The sequence below is a fragment of the Podarcis raffonei genome, chromosome 3 (genome assembly GCF_027172205.1).
Source record: "Podarcis raffonei isolate rPodRaf1 chromosome 3, rPodRaf1.pri, whole genome shotgun sequence".
NCBI lineage: Eukaryota > Metazoa > Chordata > Lepidosauria > Squamata > Lacertidae > Podarcis > Podarcis raffonei.
Window position 1 is genome coordinate 26,083,289 of NC_070604.1, and position 15,441 is coordinate 26,098,729.

The 15,441-nt window shown below is 44.3% G+C and overlaps 1 long non-coding RNA gene across 2 annotated transcripts in view; it reads left to right on the plus strand.

Annotated features, from left to right (window-relative positions):
- Positions 1-1,488: 1,488 nt before the first annotated feature.
- LOC128410112 (uncharacterized) overlaps positions 1,489-15,441 on the plus strand; it is a 32,723-nt gene continuing 18,770 nt past the window's right edge. Inside the window, exons 1-2 of one of the 2 annotated variants that reach the window (XR_008329385.1) lie at positions 1,489-1,549; positions 10,939-11,082. This is a non-coding gene — a long non-coding RNA (uncharacterized LOC128410112). Of the gene's footprint in view, positions 1,550-8,400; positions 8,621-10,938; positions 11,083-15,441 lie in introns of those variants that run through there. The other variant, XR_008329384.1, reaches the window with a different exon arrangement.

The following is a 15,441-nucleotide window of genomic DNA, read 5'->3' on the forward strand; positions in this document are numbered from 1 at the left end:
CTAAGGAAAAGCAGGACATTCCAGGATCACATCAGAAACTGGGACAGCTTTTGTAAATCTGGGACTGTCCCTGGGAAATGGGGACACTTGGGGGGCCTGTTACCTGGCCTTTAACACCAGAGAGTTGTATTTTCAAGACTCGCCCTGTTGACATCCAATGCCCTTTTAAAATGTGTTGGGGGGCATTATTGGGTTGTTGTTGTTTTATTATGTATTTTGTGTTTTTATATTGTGATCCTATCCTGTGAACTGACCTGAAACCTGTGGGTATAGGGTGGTATAAAAATTTAATTAATAATAACAACAATAATTTTAGATGGTTGCAACTTGCCCTGGGACCTACTGGTGAAGGAGGGTAATAAAATGAATGAACACGCAAGGGGTGATTTCTGGTTTTCCACTGTTCAGCAATATAGGATGACACTGAAAAGGAGAGGGCCGCTGTGGAGCTGCAATGAATCCTTGTGAATTGTCGAAGACACGGGGCCCTTTCCATAGCCTTTTGGTGTGTGGCAGTTGCACCAGAGAGGCAGAGAGGTAGATTAGGTAGCTAATGCTCAGTAGGTGCAGGAACAATGGAAGCTTGAATATAAAGGGATAAATTTCATTTTACATACTTGTAAAAAGCTGAACATGGATTAAAAGCCAGATAAGCAAACTTGGTAGTTGCAGTTGAGAGTAGTGTCAGATGAGTGCTAGTGGTTGCTAGGTTGCGGAGGTCCTTGTGACATGCCCTTCATTGTGACACCTCCCTCTGCTGGCTCCTTGGTCACTAGGAGAAAGTGGATGGAGATGTAAGTAGACTTTCTCAGCAGCATCTGCATTCTCTGCAGATAATGCTCCCGACAGTCTTAGGAAACATTGACAGCCTATACCCTTTTAAAATGTGGTTCTTTTTTGGGGGGTGGGGTGTTATTGGGTTGTTGTTTTTATTTTGAATATATGGTGGTTTTATATTTTGATTTTATATATGGTGGTTTTATATTTTGAGACCTCTGTGTATAGGGCGGTATATAAATTCAATCAATCAAACAATCAATAAAAATTAAGCATCACTAATGACGGTGAAAAATAGGAGGTTTTAGTCTAGTGCAGGGATGGTCAGCCTTGGCCCTCCCAGTGAACTCCAGAACCCATCAGTCCCATTTGGCATGGTCTATGCCCAGAAAACATGGGTGCTGCAACCCAGCAACATCTACAGGGCCACCTGACCTCTGGTCTAGTGCATAAACCCAAAGGACCTAGAATTCAGTTTATAATGGGGAAGTCCTAGGTATTTGAGACCACAGTAATATTAATGACACATCTTTTCATCAGCACGATCTGTGGAGTTAGCGGCTTATTCTAAGTCCAAAGACCACAGAATCAAAATACTAGGCAAGACACATCGTTCATGCCAAGGCTGCTTCATAACTTACAATTATTGTGTGCACCTGTATTAGCCACACAAAAACGGTAACAAATACATGTTTTAAAATGTGCACTACAGATGCGGATACTCAGAAAGGAGGCCCCAAATCTCATCATGCTCCACCTTTGTTGGGAAAGGGTAATGTTTTTGAGGCTGTATCATGGGAAATGTCCCACATGACAGGAAGGAAGTGACTGGTTCTCAGAGTCGTGTGCTATGTTAGAAACATGACCAGTAACTAATTCTATGGCTCCTGGTTAACAATCTAGTGTCCTTTTTTCTATATCCCTATAAATACAACTGATTAAAAACAATGGAATGCCCAGTATTGGGGCGGCTCATGTTGATTTAGGCCCTGAGGAACAGCATTTTACTCTGGAGCAGTTGAAGGAGTAATCTTTAACAACCTTGCAGGGTTTTCTTTCCTTCCTGAAGGAGAAAGGAGCTGATTAAGTTAAGTGATTGCCAAGTGTATTATAAGTTTAACAAAGCTCACATCATATTTCCCCCCTTACATGCCATACAGTAATTGTGCAAAATGCATGATTTTACTTTGGCAGCATTATTCAAACTTAATTACAGTGCTAAGAAGCAACCACAACTGAAAGAGAAAAAGCTACATTGCTCCAGAGATCAGCGTGGCATTTCTGGCTTAAAAAAACACAGTTCTTTTGTCAGGGAAATAAACTGTGTGGAAAGAACTTTTTTGCTGTATAGAAAGCACATTTAAAACAAACTTTAAACAGACACCTGAATAGATTTAAACAGCTACTTGGTCCGTAGCTTTTAAGATAACACTTCATTCATTGCCTTCCCATAGTTCAGTCCTCTATACACAATAGACACTAGACATTTTTTTAAGGACCTGGAAGTAGATTGTTCTCTTAAGTAAAAGAGATGTTAAATAAGGAAATGACAGAAGGCCATGCATTTCAGCAGTGGCATAGAGTTTGTTGCCAGCACCCGGGGCTGCATGGAGGGGGGTGGGAGGGAAATGGACATTCAGCTGCCTAACAGCATCTGAGACAGACACCCAGGAGATGGCTGCTGATAAGAAAAGAAGAGTCGTTCCATTGTCTGCAGAGGTCACTACCTGGTTCACATGGAAAAGCTGTTTTCAACGGAGCCCAGCAATGGAAGTGAACAGCTGTACAGAGGCAGCACTGGGTGTTGAAATTTTGCCCCCCTAGCAAACTTGGGCCTGGGGCAACCATCTCTGCCACTAACCACTGCATTTCAGCCAGGTGGGTCAGCAAGGCACCAATTTTGGCTACCTGGATTATTTTAGCAAAGACATGTATTTGAGAGAGGAAGAGGTTTAGCCTCTTTTTTTCAGCCTAAGGGATTTTGCCCCTTTGAAGCAACCTTCTGTGGACCACATCCCCATGGTTAAAGGCAACAGCAGACTGAGCAATGGATGTGAATTTTACCTTTGTACATAGGTTACTTTCTACACCAGGGGTCGGCAAGGTTTTTTGTGGCTTGGGCCAGTTCACGATCCTGCAGATGCCGTGGTGGGCCAGAGTGTGTGCGCGCATGCACGCACGCACGCACAAACTCTATTTCCGGCGCTCCTTTGGGCACGGAGGAGGTGTGCGCAGCTTCCCATTGGCTGCAGGAGCTTCCTGCAGCCAATGGGAAGCCGGCCAGCGTCACGGAAGGTGGTCCCTGCTCTGCTCTGCGCTGGGAGCCGACCGAGTGGGTTGCAGGGGTTACTGAGCAGGCAGCATGGGCCCATGGGCTGGTTAAATGACCCTCATGGGCCGCTTTTGGCCCATGGGCCTTAGGTTGCTGACCCCTGTGCTACACACACTCGCACACCCCTCTCTTTGCCCCATCCAGACAAGAAAGAGGAATTACCGGAGGTCAAGGACACATTCCAGCCAGGCAAAAACGCCCAGGATGGGGAGCATTATTGGTTGGCTGATGTAAGGGATTTGGAATTCAGCTGTGGAATTTTGTGTTTTTAGGTGTATTTCGAAGGAGCTAGATCTAGATCAAGTCATGCTTAGAGTAGATCTGTGGAAATGAAGGGATTTTTAGTTATAACTTAAGCCCCCTTGACTTCAATGGGTCTACTTTAAATGCCAACTAAGTCTGGCCACAACTCAACAGCATTTCCTTAAGAAGAATGAAATGAGGTTCTTGAATGAAGAGCAGTCTTTTGACACATATGCTGCTGGACTATCCATTGATGGTTTTTTTTAAAATCCTTTCCCAGGCACAAATCACTGTAGCTGTGTGCCCACAAATTGAGGCAACTGGTTTTGACAATCAGTGCCTCTGCATAAGTGCGGTCTGGTTGTAAGCACAAAGTCACTCTTTACTTGTTCCCCTGTGCAGTTTATCCCAATTGTGTGTTGCCACTCAACTGTAATTTGCATTGAAACAACAACTACTTCTAAAACTGGGTGTGAATGGGTGCTGGACTGCCCAGAACAGTGCATTTATTTGTTTCTGTTTCAGTTATTAGCTCTGGTACACCTGTGTATTATGGGGGGGGGGGAGTTCAGGGCATTGTGATGCAATGTGTTTGCAAGTGTCCTGTGGCTCATCTGTTTAGCAGGGCTTTAGAGAACTGCTGTTAGAACAGCAGCTCAACATGATCCATTTAAGCAGCTCTAGAACTGGAAGGTGAGACCGATAGACTATCTGAAGATGTACAAATGGATCAGAGGGAAAGAGGGACACTTGCAAACAGAAGCATATCAGGACCAAATCCTTTGGGGACGTGAGATGGCGTGCGATCTACCTGGCCTTTTAAAAGACACAGCTAACTCTTTCTTGACTTCTGCTAACTCATCACAAGCTCACTAGCTGTTCCTCAAAAGAGTGCTCAGCATTCCCTTAAGGTCAGTCAAATGGGAGCAAAATGCACTGTGACCCTCCCTCCAGCCTCTGTACTAGAGAAGTACAGAAAAAGGCACTTACCTGGTGTTGATAATGGAGTGCTCTGCACTTTACAAGTGCTGTGTGAATGATGAACAGCAACACCTAATGGAACAACAACTCCGTCAAAATAAACTTGCCCTTAAAATGTGCTGTGGGTGGCCATGGTGCAGAATGCAAAGGTAAGATTATCACTGGAGGGGGACACTTAAAATGTTGAGGAATGGCGGCAAGCAAAATGATTTCTTTCTTGTGGTTGGTGCAGATGCAGCTTTGTGACTCTTCAGTTTTATCTTCATGCACCAGTGATGGGGAACCTGTGGCCCTTCAAATGTTGCCAGACTCCAGCTACCACTATCCCTGACCACAGATCCTCCCCCATCCCTGTCCTACATGCTAGGGGAAAATGCTAAACTATCATTTGCTTAGCCAGGACATACTTATATTCAATAAACTCCAAGGAAGTTTATTTTGATGGAAGGGCACAGGACTTACTTTTGCCCTTATAGAGGATGTTTCATGTGCTGTGATTTGTTTGGATTTTAGCAAGCTCAGGCATGGAGAGCTGTTGGAAATTACCTTTCCACCCTAAGTCGGTCTGGAACCGGTCCAGAGTATTTTCTTTCTCTCCAGGCTGCCTCTTAGTCAAATCCTTTCCACCAAAGGAGAATGAATAAGGCAACTTAATAAACAAGCTTGCACTCATCCGCTGGAAGGAGGGGGAAGAGTGAGCCAAGGATGCACATCTCAGTGGCAACGCAAGGGCTGAGAAGGATGCAGACATTGTCCATGATGAGGACCTAGTGTGAAAGCTGGAGCTATTAGCCCAGGAAAGGTTTAGAGGACACCGGGACACATATCTGCCAGCTCCTCCTTCCCCAAGGAAGTCATTGTTTGTGGCTGAATCTTCTCCCTTTTCCTGAATAGGCCCTTTTTTACAAGGAAATATCTGTTTTCAGCCAAACAGTTTCTTCTATGGTGACTCTGGGCTTCCCAATGCTGCTGTCTTTGTGGTCCAAGAGTGGTGGTGGTGAAGGGAGAGAATCAGGGATTGAGCAGGGCTTGAGTTGGAGGGTTATGGGTAGGGTCCATGCAAGGTGTGCATTAGACAGGATGTGGCGATCACACAGGGTCCCCGGACGTTTGACGGTCTATTGATCCCTGTGCCACCACTATGATCACTTCCCCGCTGCCACCAACCCGTTTCTCTCGGGTACACACTGAGTCCAGACAGTTGTTAACATTAAAACAAATAATCAAGTTTATTTTATAAGCATGAACAAGTTTATGGTTTCAGTTAATTTTTCTTGTCAGTTTCTTATCCTTAGTTTCTATACCGGCCTATACCTTCCTAATAACTTCAAACTGATTATCCCAACTGTCTATCTGACTCCTAACAGTTTCTCTCACTCCCTCACAACACATTTTGACCAACCCACAGACTTATCCTCCCTCTTCCTTCTCCAACTCCCAACTGACTTCCCAACAGCTCCAACTCTAACTCCTCCCCTTGGGTTCCCACTGGCCAATCACTTTACACTCATTTAACCCTTTCCTTATGACCCACCTAGGAGGCAAACGCCACACAGGGCATTTCAGGCGGTCTTGGGAACAATTGTGGGTTCCTCCAGGTCCTCAGCTGGAGGGTGTTTTCTGCAATCTTCCTAGCCCTTTTCATTCAAAAAGGTCTTCCTGGGGTCTCGGTTGGGTGGGATCTTGACAGACACATGGGAAGGGCCACATAGCTCAGTGGTGGAACTCATATTGTGCATGCAGGTTCAATCCCTGGCATTTTCAGGTAGCGCTGAGAAAGATCCCTGTACCCTAGAGAGTGCAGACCTGGGTTGCTGGATTCCAGTTCACATCAACTCCAGGCTGCACTGCTAATGGTCAGAATGATGGGAGTTATAGTTCAGTAGCATCTGGAAGTTCACCATCCTTGGTGTGAGACAATACTGAGTTAGATGAATTAGTGGTCTGATTTGGTAGGAGGCAGCATCCTGTGTAGCGCTGTTCAGACTACTTCTGTTGTGGTTTGAAATGCCTGTTCTGGTTTCAGTATCCCATTTGGAGATAAGGAATCTTGTTTTCTTATCTCAGCCATTAGCTCAAAAATCATTTTAAAAGTACTTTTATGATGAAAAACCACACGTAGATCATTACTTGTCATAACTGGTATCTGAAGAAGTGTTCATGCACACAAAAGTTCATACCAATAACAAACTTAGTTGGTCTCTAAAGTGCTACTGGAAGGGATTTTTTTATTATTTTGTCACACCTGGGTATCCCTCTCTTTTGTCACACGTACAGATTTTGGAAAAACCAAAATCAGGCATGGATTCCCAGCACAGACACAGCCTCTTAAAATAAAAGAAGAGAGAAATGCTAAGCAGCTGGAGTCACACTCAATTTATCTGAATACCCTGACTCATTTGTATTATGGCCTGCTTACTAATACATCCTGATTGATTCATTTCAGAATCGCAGTGCAGCTAATAAATCACATTACAAATCATAACACATGACAAATCAGTAAACCTTCTGCTATATTAAGATGCAAAAGCAAATCTTGACAAGACACAGCGCTAAATGCCCATCAGGCACAGCAGTTAATGCTGTAGTGCGGAACACTGACAGGGCCACCGATGTAAAGGCTCTGCACTGTAGCTCCTGAAGAATTGCTCCCAGAATGGATGGAAACCTGACCCTCTCTGGCATATCTTAATGGACTTTTCAGCTTATATAGGGCTAAAAACACAGAGCTCTGCATGTATTTTTACTCATTTCCCCCCATACCCTGCCCTCCAATGTCACCTTCCTCTCAGCGGGGTTCTGATAACAGAAGCAAACTTAGGTGCAAGGAGGACCCATTGGATTTTGTGGTGGGCAGGCAGGGAGTGCTCCCCTGTGTGACCTTTGCGATCTTTCGATCAGCTGTCCTCGCCATATTTTGCCATTGTCGCATCTAGTATTGCTCTCAGCTCTCAAAGATCAAACAGAATTCCAGCACTGGGAGCAATAGTAACTTGCAGGAAGGCTGGATAAGGTTTTCCTGAAGCCTTCATTTTAAATCCTGCCAGTTTGTCTGAAATACAATTGTTTTTCCCCCTCCTCTTATGAATTTCTCTATACTCTCTGTATATTGGCACATCCAGGAATTGAAGTAAGGGACTATTTCAAAATATCCCTTACTGGGCGTGAGCTAAAAATGGAAACATTCCACCTCGCTGCCACTTCCCAGGATTTCTGGGTGGCTAATGTGATGGCAATCATGCTCAGAAGAGCCACCACCAAGGATGTTGCCCAGTGTGCCAAACCATGTGTTCAATGACCACTTGTTCCGTTTTGTGCTGTAAGAACTGCATGGCTGTTTCAACGATCCAGAACAGATTTTATTGGGTTGTGATAGGATGCCACCATAAGCTGGCCTTTGTGGAAGTACTTCGATCTCCTTGCCCCCATGCCTGATGTCCACAGCCCATATGTTGTTATGGGCCACCATGTGGAGACCACTTTCAGTGCAGTCCCTGTGGCATTAATAATGTGCACTCCATTTCTAGGCAAAAGACACCAGATTAAACATTCTGAGCATGTCTGGCCCCTGCTGCCATGGTTTTCTAGCTGCCTGTTCTGCACGTAGACAAAAATCTATTGAAGTGCATATAGACTATATTACATCTCCTTGCTTGATGTAATTAGTTGAGTCTCTTTTGGTTTGAGAGAACTTTTTCCCTGGAACAAAATTGATTTTTAAGTTATCTGATTTGTATTGAATAGTGTATTCAAATCTCCTTTCCCAGAATCCACAGACCATCTTTCTGACCTGCATTGACTGAAAATATCTCAGAATAGTTTTTAAACCAAATGCACTTACTCTCAGCACAGTTTTCCTCCCTAGCAAAAGAATTTAATGCTCCTTGTTTAGGCTGGATTCTTTCTCAACACCCCCCTCCCCCCCCCCGTTTCATTGTTTAAAGCCAGGTTCTCATTGTCTGAGATCTCGTCTCCAGGTTTGAATGTGGGGCGAAAAGACATAGCTGGGAATACAGATTAATGTATGTAAGCATTATTGAGTATTTATAGTGCAGATGTGCGGTTCTGCTTTCATAAAAGCGAAACCCACAGATGTTACGCTTCAACATGACAAGCCATTTTTATTCTGGTTAGGAAAAGATCTTCCGTTTAAAAGAAAAACGATGCCACAAAGGAGACGATGCTCTTGGGATTCAGCAACCACAGCAGCTTTCAGAAGCCCCCAAACTCTTCAATTCAAAGAAAAGCTAAGCTCCTTTCCTCCAGAAATAATCCTTTCTTTAGCAGGTGTGTGTGTAAAACATATGTCTCTGAATCCTCAGCTGGTGTAATTTCAAAGATGAAGTCAATAGAACAGTGTTGATTTAACTAGACTTGAGATACAGCCTACAGAATTTAAGGGTAAGGAGTCCCATACACACAGCTATGGCTACAGCTGGGCTTCTCGACAAGTGCTGCAGGGCTTGAAGTGGGAAATGTGAGTGAGACATGGATCAGAGAAGGGGGACTGCAAGGATTTCAAGTTAAGCTACTAGCATCACAGCACAGAATTCTCTTGGTCCTGGGAATCAGGTGATACCAGAGAGCCAATCCTGTGCAGCCGGCTGCTGGCTGCTTGGCATTGCCCAGTGAAAGGGTCTTCTTGGTGATGGTTCCCTCTTTGTGGAATTCCCTCCCTGGTGAGGCGCATCTTTCTCCCTCATTCTTAATGGTGCCCCTCCTCTGTCAGTGGGTCCTCCCTGCAGAGACAACACTCTAATCAGCCCTGAGCGTGTGACAAAATTTCCTAAATTATTGGTATAGGAACTCAAGAGTGGCTTGTAAGTGCCATGTGGTCTGAGCTACAGCAACCAGCTTAGACCTCCTTACACGCTGAGTTTCTCTGGTAGACTGGGGGGTTGTGGTGGATGGGAAGGACAAAGACTTGATGACCTAGTCCCTCCCAAGGTGAGCTAAGCCTGGCAGGACAGCTTTCTCTATGGTCTTAACCCTTTCAAGCATCAATTAGACAGGTATGTTGGTTATATGAGACTGATTATACCCCCCCCCAAAAAGGAGCGTTTGAGAGAGATGGCATTGTGCAGGTGATTGGGAGACAGTTCCCAGCATACAGAGCAGCGAGGAGGAAAGAGCAGAGACTTTTCAGGAAGGAGGAGAATATTGGATGGTGGTGGCTTATGGGTGAGGAGTTCAGAACCCTCCCCATGCCAGCTTGTCTCTCACTGCTTTCATTTGCCCTTTCTCTTGAGCTGAACTCATATATCAAGAGTGTGCTTGGTTGGGAGAAAGTGCTAGCAGTGGGAGGATGAGCCATAGGCAGGCTCACTTCATGTAAACATCCCTTTTGCTGGTTTTCTCAACACCACAGTCTGTGCGATCAGGGCACGACCTGTATGCAAACATACGAGCCTGCCGACATCGCATCTCATTTAGCCCCGAGGAGAAAGAGAAGGAAAACACAGCCCACAGACAGTAAAGGGACAAGTCTCTCTGTATTGTCATATGACATACTATACTTTCAGAGGATTTCTGCCTTTCTTCTTCAGTATGCACAGTATGGGTGTTCTGTACTTGGTAGAAATGGCACCTTGCTTGCTAGTTCCACGAGTGATTTCTTCTAGTGAGTCAGGAGCATGCTTCAAAATATTTGGCTTTGAAGTAACAGTGATATAAGGCTCCAGTATGCAGGAATCATTGGAGGAATTAGCTTAACATATTTTAAAATATTTAAGGAAGTTTTTTATGTTTAATGTTTTATTATGTTTTTATATATGTTAGAAGCTGCTCAGAGTGGCTGGGACAACCCAGTCAGATGGGTGGGGTACAAATAACAGTAACAACAAAAACACTTTATGATGTAAACTTGAGCTGTAGATTCTCCCGTAGTTACACTGTTAGGAACTTATATGCCAGTAGTGAATGGCTTTCTTCCTTTCTTTTCCAATACTGCTTTAATTGATAGATCAATTGCTTCCCCTCTCCCTGCCCGCAAGGCCAGCCACACACAGAACTGGAAATCAGGGAGTTGAACCATTAAAAACATGGGGATGGTTCCAAATTGTTATTTATATATATATTTTTTTAACAAACTCCCTGATTTGGTTTCTGTTTAGACATTTCAAACTGGTTTTGAACCAGTTCAGAGACACTGCTTGCACACTGACATTATAAAACTCTTACGCTGCGATCCAAACTCCCCCCTTATGTAGGGGCTATGGGGGGTTTGGAATGAGTGGAGGCATCACTCTGCTCATGTCTGCTGGTTCAGCAAGCCTCCCACTGTCTGTTGAATTGGTGGATGAGTGGAAGATCCACCAGTGATGGGCCCGCCAGAACAGCCCAGTTGACAGCTGCAAAATGGAGTGCTCTGAGGATGGGCCAGGGCTGAGAGCCTGGGATTCCCCGGATCCTATATTGCTGCTCTCAGGGATTGGGCCTGAAATGCCTCCCCCCTGGCAACCTTCCATTGTTGCCACAGAGAGTTAGGTAAGCTTGCCTTTAAATGCAAACCAAATCATGATTTCTCCGTTCCCTAGTTGTGATAAAGAGGGGTATTGTGGGTGTGCCTCTATCATTACAAGTTCATTGGTTCCCTCTATTTGCAGGTATCATGCTGGGATCATAAGTCAGCGTAATCCTTGAATGGTGGACAGTGGGAGCTTGCAGAGACGACTGCGGCCTGTCTTGTTTTCCAGCTGGTTTTTTTTAAATCTTCTCATTGCACATCTTGGACACGATGGCGTGAAAACGTAAGTAGCAATAGCCATCAGCTTAGATCACATTGAAAAACCTTTGTTAGACCTTCATAGGTAAATGGAGACTGCAAACCCAGCACCAGTGGACCTCTGAGGGTCAGAAAGAAAAAAGGGGATAGTGATCATACCATTCCTGTGAATTCTGAAAGCAACTAGCTGGCTGCTTCTGGAAATGGGATGCTGTACTTGACAGATTGTGGTCTTTTCCAGCAGGGGAATTCTCTCATTTCTATTTTCAATTTCAATGAAATTGAAAATTTCACCAGAGAAACCATGCCATTAGTTCCCTAGCAACCACCCACAGCCGACTTTCTGCTTCTGGGGTCATCAGAATGAGGTTTCCCACAGACCGAGACTCATTACCACAAAGGATAACATGGCCTTCCTTTACGCATTATTAACAACTATAAAAACAGAATGGTGCATCTAAAGGGTTTTTTAATATAAAGAAAATAATGATTAGACTACTATTCATCTTCCACTTGTAATCCACGCATTGAATGTTTCAATGACAGAAACTTAAACTTGTTATGCCCTTTGCTATGCCATCCATCCAAGTCTTGGGGACAAGAGGACTTCATAGGATCTGTTTTCTGGACATTCACAGTCAACCAAGACAGAAGTACTGTTCTTGGGGGACAGGGGGCGGGCGGGTGTGGGGGACTCCCTGGTCCTGAATGGGGTAACTGTGCCCCTGAAGGACCAGGTGCGCAGCCTGGGAGTCATTCTGGACTAAAAGCTGTCCATGGAGGCACAGATTAATTCTGTGTCCAGGGCGGCTGTCTACCAGCTCTACCTGATACGCAGGCTAAGACCCTACCTGCCCACGGACTGTCTCACCAGAGTGGTGCATGCTCTAGTTATCTCCCGCTTGGACTACTCCAATGCACTCTACGTGGGGCTACCTTTGAAGGTGACCCGGAAACTGCAATTAATCCAGAATGCGGCAGCTAGACTGGTGACTGGGAGTGGCTGCCGGGACCACATAACATCAGTCCTGAGAGATCTGCATTAGCTCCCAGTACCTTTCCGAGCACAATTCAAAGTGTTGGTGCTGACCTTTAAAACCCTAAACGGCCTTGGTCCTGTATACCTGAAGGAGTGTCTCCACCCTCATCGTTCAGCCTGGACACTGAGATCCAGCACTGAGGGCCTTCTGGCGGTTTCCTCACCGTGAGAAGTGAGGTTACAGGGAACCAGACAGAGGGCCTTCTCGGTAGTGGCGCCCACCCTGTGGAACACCCTCCCTTCAGATGTCAAGGAAATAAGCAGTTATCCTATATTTAAAAGACATTTGAAGGCAGCCCTGTTTAGGGAAGTTTTTAATATTTAATGCTGTATTGTTTTTAACATGTGATTGGGAGCCGCCCAGAGTAGCTGGGGAGACTCAGCCAGATGGGTGGGGTATAAATAAATTATTATTATTATTATTATTATTATTATTATTATTATTATTATTTTATTATTATTATTATTATATAACATGTGAAGGTTTGCAGCTTCCTGTGTAGGTTTGTTTTTGTTTTTTGCAATGGGCAGTGGCAGCCAATGTTGTGCATTTCTCAAAAAAAGGAATGTCCCTCGCATCAGGCCGTTGTGCTCGGTCATGTGGGCAGAGATGTTGGGCACTGGAAGGCCGGAAAGTCTTGTGTTCTAATTAGAGCTAGGTTTGCAGTTGCCCCTCTTCTTCTTTGGAGATGTTTGAGTGTTGTGATTAACTATCATGTATGCCAGGGAAGCACCTCATGCTCCCGTAAGGATTGGGCTCCAACTGTGCTGAGTGATTTTTATATGCACATGCATATGCAACAGTTCAGGGAGAGGAAGGAGACAAGAACGAACATAAGATGATCAAGGTGATGGTTGGCATATGATGTCGGTGGCATGTGTTGCTGTTGTTTGTATTCATCGGCCCACAAGCAGATGGTCATATTTACACATTTGGTTGTTGCCTGAAATTGTTCCATGAATATTTTGTTTAAACTTTTTTTTTTAATGCAAACCTTTTTGCCATTTGAGATGCCAAACTTGAATACTGGTTCCTTGGCTCATCAAACTTGGGTTTCTTTCTCTTGGTTGGCAAGCAAAAGTTTTCTGTGTTACTCCTTTTACCTTGAAATAACTTTTATTTAGCCCCCAAATTCCAAAGACTGTACCCTCAATGCCTAGTAATAAAAATAATGCTTTTTTAAAATCTTCTCTAGAAAAAGGTCTAATTATCCTAAACCATCTTAAAAATAACCCCCCAAAAGCAGAGGTTAGATTGTATGTAATTCCAGCTATAGGATCTATTGAATTTCAAGTACAGTGGTACCTCGGGTTAAGTACTTAATTCGTTCCGGAGGTCCGTTCTTAACCTGAAACTGTTCTTAACCTGAAGCACCACTTTAGCTAATGGGGCCTCCTGCTGCTGCCACGCCACCGGAGCACGATTTCTGTTCTCATCCTGAAGCAAAGTTCTTAACCTGAAGCACTATTTCTGGGTTAGCGGAGTCTGTAACCTGAAGCGTATGTAACTCGAGGTACCACTGTACAGTCGTACCTTGGATCCCAAACACCTTGGTACTTGGACATTTTGGCTCCCAAACGCCGCAAAGTGAGTGTTTTGGTTTGTGAATGTTCTTTGGAACCTGAATGCCCAACAGGGCTTCCATGGCCTCTGATTGGCTGCAGGAGCTTCCTGCAGCCAATCAGAAGCCGCACTTTGGTTTCCGAACATTTTGGAAGTCAAACGGACTTCCGGAACAAATTCCGTTCCGACTTCTGAGGTACCACTGTAGTAGTATTTCATTTCATTTTTCCCAAGGGAACTCAAGGGAACTTGTTAAATTCTTCCTTGATTTGTATCCTATTGTGGTAGAGTAGTTTAGAACACCGGTCTTCAGCTGGTGGGTTGTGGCCTGATCCAAGGTAGGCCGCAACAGGAGCACTACTACCGTGTAAATCATGGTAAAAGATTAAGAAATGGATCCCCAAATGCATGTTTGGGTTAAAAGTGGCTCCTGGGTCTTGAAGATTCCTGGTTTACAGCCACAGACAGTCAGGCAGAGTTGCTGGTTGCCTGCAAGTGTTTCAGCGGAGCAAGCCAAGCAACATTCAACATGGGAAGGTGAAATAAATAATTTTAAAAATCCAGGATCACAAGCCAAATATTCATGTGACGTGTACTTGAAGCAAGAAATGCAACATAAATTTTGAGGGCTTGAGCAGAAAGGATGGAAGGTTAGGCAAAGAGTTAAGAACATCAGGAATGGAATTGTCAGGGTGGCTTAGAATTCTGTACCTAAACTCTGTGATTGTCATCTACTGTATATCACAGGCACGGGTTCCATAACCTTAATATGTTTACAATTTTGGTCATACTATTTCTGGGGGGGGGGGGAGCTTTGCTACATTTTGAAGGTTTGCCATAACTGAGGGCATGAGATGTGGAGCTCGCTGGACATTGCAAGGGTGTTGGTGTGCAGAGTATGTCTCAGGAAATTGGAAATTTCCAGGTGCTATGCAGCCTTTGGGCTAGAAATGTTCAATAAATATAGAAATTCCCCCAAGAAGCTGCTGTGTTCCATGTTTCACATTTTGCACTGGAAGTCAAGACTGTGCAATACATATCCCTATAAGATTTCCAGTACTCCTGATGAGGTGCTATTACCAAGTCTCTGAAAATACAACATGGGTGGGTTGGGGGGGGGGAAAGAGATTTGAATACTAATGCCAAAGGTTCAGGGAATTGCTATGTGTACCTTCACCTGCCTTATATGACTTATTAATGAATCAGCAAATGGCATGTTTTATTTTTAGTGTACGGTATTAGAAGTAATTTGTAAGCATTAAGTGAGTTGTGAAAGCCTCTGCAGCATTTTGAAAGTGTGAGCATTTGTTATTAAATTAGACGAGGCTCATATGGAGAACATAATTTCCTCCTTATATATGAGCTGCCAGGGAGACAGGTTGCTTAGCATGTCAGACCTGATCCTTGTTTTCCTTTGCACGGGAACACTAGGTCACTCTTCTGTGTCTCATAGAATATTTCACACCATTATCCTCACATATATCTCATTGTTATTCCTCATTGAGTTGCCACTGGGAGAGTTCAGCTCGAGTTCATTTTTCATCAGTCCTGGGTTGCTTTTCCCTTTTGGAGACGTGCAGGGCTCTCTTCAAATTTATGGCATACTTCCCCTGAGAAACTAGCTGAAGCGAGCGGTCTTTCATTTTTAGCAATATTGGCAGGGAACAGGATGATGCCATTTATGCCTCTAACGCAACCCTCCAAGTATGTGGCTGGTCCAAAGTCACGCAGTTCCTGCACAGCCATGAAGCCAGGTCTATTCAACCCTAATCTAATGACAC